Consider the following 3,636-nt stretch of genomic DNA (forward strand, 5'->3'; position numbering starts at 1 on the left):
CAATATGATCACTCCCTAGAGGATCTGGTAGGACAGTGTGAAACCATGTCTGGCTGAATCCAGAATAGCACAGATGTTTCATAAATCCAGTAAAGGCTTAGGGGAATGGATACACAAAAACTGTGAAACAACTGAATGAAGAAAATTCCTACAGGAACACAAGCTTAATTTTTAAAAGGTGCCCATTTCAATGGAGGTACCTGGGGTGACTATTTACCTCAAGCTGTACCAAATACAAATTTGGACAGCCGAAATTTTGCGGTGCTATCTCCATATTTTTATTGGGCCTGAGTACTGCTGTCTTTCACAAGTTTCCCCTTTCAGTATTTTTTTTTATAGCCCTTCAGATTCTGTAACATCCAAAATACAATAGGGTCTTAGGTAGAGAAGGGCTGTCAGGATTGGGTTTCTTTATGAGAGGTTAAATTCTCTCAAGCAAATCCTGGCAGGGGAACATATTGAACCACAGGAGCAAAGCATCCTGGACATTGTATGTTTTCACATACTCAGCTCAAGTATTTACGTGCGATAGGATAAGTTACTTATAAATTCAGCAGAAGAGAACCGGATGAATGTCAAAAAGCAAGTATTGAACTGAAAGCTGGTCAGCACCCAAATGGACAGCTTAATAGGACAAAGACTAACCGTACACCCCACTTGTGCTTAAACACAGAATATAAATAGATCTAACTCCCTTGAGAATAAGTTAAGAGGGGAAGGAGAGAAAGAAAAGGAGCAAGAGTAGAAGGAGGATATATATGTATGTGTGTGTGTGTGTGTGTGTGTGTGTGTGTGTGTGTGTGTGTACGTGTCTGCAGATACATACACACACACAATTTATAGCTATAATACCATACTGCTGAACCAGATAAAGGGAAAATCATGTTTATGGAAAAAGAAGACATAATTTCAATATTTTTTGAAGAAACTTGAAGAAAACCTCAGAAAATACACTTATTATCCTCTGTATACAAGCCATTCCAGCTGTGAAATAGGAAAAAGTCATGAGAAGAGTAAATTCAGAAATAAAAATATGAGATTAAATTGAGAAGTGATTAACCCAAGAAAGGATTAAAAAATAAAAATGTAGCAGCAAAGTGAAAATCCACAATGATGACCCTAAAGAGAGAATTGTTACTATGAAACATCAGAGTTGCAAAGATGAAACTTGAGAGACACTCTTAGATGCAGTAAGAAAAGGCTGACGAGAAAACACAATGACAATATGATCAATATAGAGGGAAAAGCTTCTTGATTCATTTTTTAAATTAAGTGTGTACTTGAGAACAATAAAATTGAACAGAGGAAATGATAATACCCAATATTGAAGAAAGTAGTCATAGGCTGAAAAAAGATCTGACTGTCAAGATTGAGAAGTTTACCTGCTCTAGGCAAAAACCAATGAAAAGAGAGCCACAACTTAGATATGTCTGACAAATATTTGGATTATAAGGGTAGAGAATAAAATCGACTGGTTTTAGAGTGGGGAAAAAATTACTGAGGGAAGAAGTTAGATTGGTCTCACACATCCTCTCTTTATTTTTATTTTAGTTCGGATACCATTAATTTATTATAAAAGAGAGACATGAAAATTGTTTGCATGAAAGATTTCACAACCTTACTGGAATGGGGAGATTCACTTTATGCCATTTCATTCATGATTTATTTCAGTCTACATACTTTCCTAGAATGTCGCCATCTCTAAATAAGAAATGATCCGTGTCATCTAGAACTACTTTGGTGCCTCCGTATTCTGAGAAAAGAACTTTATCGCCAAGTTTCACACTACTAAGTAGTTGTGTGGCCTTTCCTTAAGGCCTGATCCAACAGCTTTTACTGTTGCTTGTAATACTTTTCCTTGAGACTTTTCTGGAAACATAATGCTCCCTTAGTTATAGTTTCAGCTGCACTCCTTTCAACTAAAACTCAGTCAAAGAGGAGAAGAAACTTTCTAAATGCCTGTCCTGCCATGACTTTGGCTGACACAGTTCCCAACTGTTCTGAAGCTGCCATTGCTGCAAGGAGACCCATAGTCCAGCCCTTGGGTCAGGTGAACATGGGAAAAGCTCACACATCCTCTCTACTAGAATATAATGGAACACATATATAATTTTGTCCTAAAATTATTTTACCCAGAAAATTTGTCTTTCATGTGAATGCAGCAGACATTCTCAGAAATGCAAGAACACAAAAATATACTAGCTGTTTAAGAAATTACTTGAAGATGTATTCAAATTGAATGAGAGCTTGATCTTAAAGTGAAACAATGGGAACTTTGCTGTTGGTTTCTTCTAATTCCTTAACCACACGGAGGGAACGTGAAAGATGAAGTTTTTAATGTTTTGATATTTTGAAAAAATATGATATGTGAAAAAAAATTCCTATGTAATATTTTGATGAATCTCCTAAATTAGAAACAGGACATCTTCCTTCTACAACAGTATATATAAGCAATACAAATGCAAAAATAACATAAAAACGAGCAAGGAGGAAATGAAGATGAAGCTAGAGTAAGTGATAATCTGATCGTTCATGGCCTTATATGTGGATGCCACTTTTATGCAATCAACTTGAACAAAGGAGACCTGAGTAAGGTAGAAGGGCCCACAGTGGCTCCCTGGCTGGATACAAACCAGCCTATTAGGTGACCCATCTCAAAATATCCATAAGCCCTAACTGACCGATGGGTTACTTACACCCAGACATAGTTACCAAAACAGGAAAATTTCATAGCTCTCATCCCTCCTCACCTTCTCCCTAACTACAACTACCCTGGCCCACACTACTTGCTGGCAGCCTTTCCTGCTCACTGCTCCCTTGCGGTGTATTCAATAAACTTCTATCTCGTTTTTTCTACCTCGATTGAATTCTTTCACTGCCTGCGCTGCTGGCCTCCACCCAATCGGATTGCCTACATTTGGCGGCCTGCCATCTGATTGGGAGACGCCCACATCATAGGATAGTGTAACAAATTTGGCCTACAGAGTAAAAGAAAAAAAAATTAAAGAAGAAAAGTAAAGAAACATAAGACATAAAGATCATAAAATAAATTGAGAAAAGATTGAATGTAAAAATTATCAAAATGTAAATGAATTTTAAACTTTTTAAAAAGTTAAATAATATGTATGTTAAAATAACAAGCTTTAATCTCATAGTAACTTTGAGAAATCCATATAAAACAAGTGGTACATAAAGATTAAACATTAAAAATTTATAAAAGCATATGAAGTAACTACAAAAGCAAAACCAAATATAAAAGGATTCAGGAATTAACTAAATAGTCTTAGTTAATTCCTGAATCCTTTTAGTACAAGACAACAAAATTAAATATGATAAAAGACTCCATTTACATTATCATAGATGTCACAAAAAATTAGAATAATCATTAACCCTTTGTCCTGAATAATCAAGCATCAACATATTAAGCATAATACATAGGATTAATACACAGAAATAATAATTGTGGGAGACTTTACTATACCTCTTTATTTTTTAAATTTAAAATAGATAAAAATAAATAAAGATACAGAGTTTATACAATGTAATTACTAAGGTTGAATAAGTAGATTAATGTCAAAATTCACAAGCAGCTGTAGGAGACTAGACTTTTTTTATGTTTACCATTGACAAACTTAC

General features: G+C 35.0%; 1 pseudogene; it reads right to left on the reverse strand.

The window, feature by feature from the left end:
* Positions 1–1,667: 1,667 nt before the first annotated feature.
* LOC100480955 lies at positions 1,668–1,971 on the reverse strand (annotated as a pseudogene).
* Positions 1,972–3,636: the final 1,665 nt, after the last annotated feature.

This window comes from Ailuropoda melanoleuca, chromosome 20 (genome assembly GCF_002007445.2).
Source record: "Ailuropoda melanoleuca isolate Jingjing chromosome 20, ASM200744v2, whole genome shotgun sequence".
Lineage (NCBI taxonomy): Eukaryota > Metazoa > Chordata > Mammalia > Carnivora > Ursidae > Ailuropoda > Ailuropoda melanoleuca.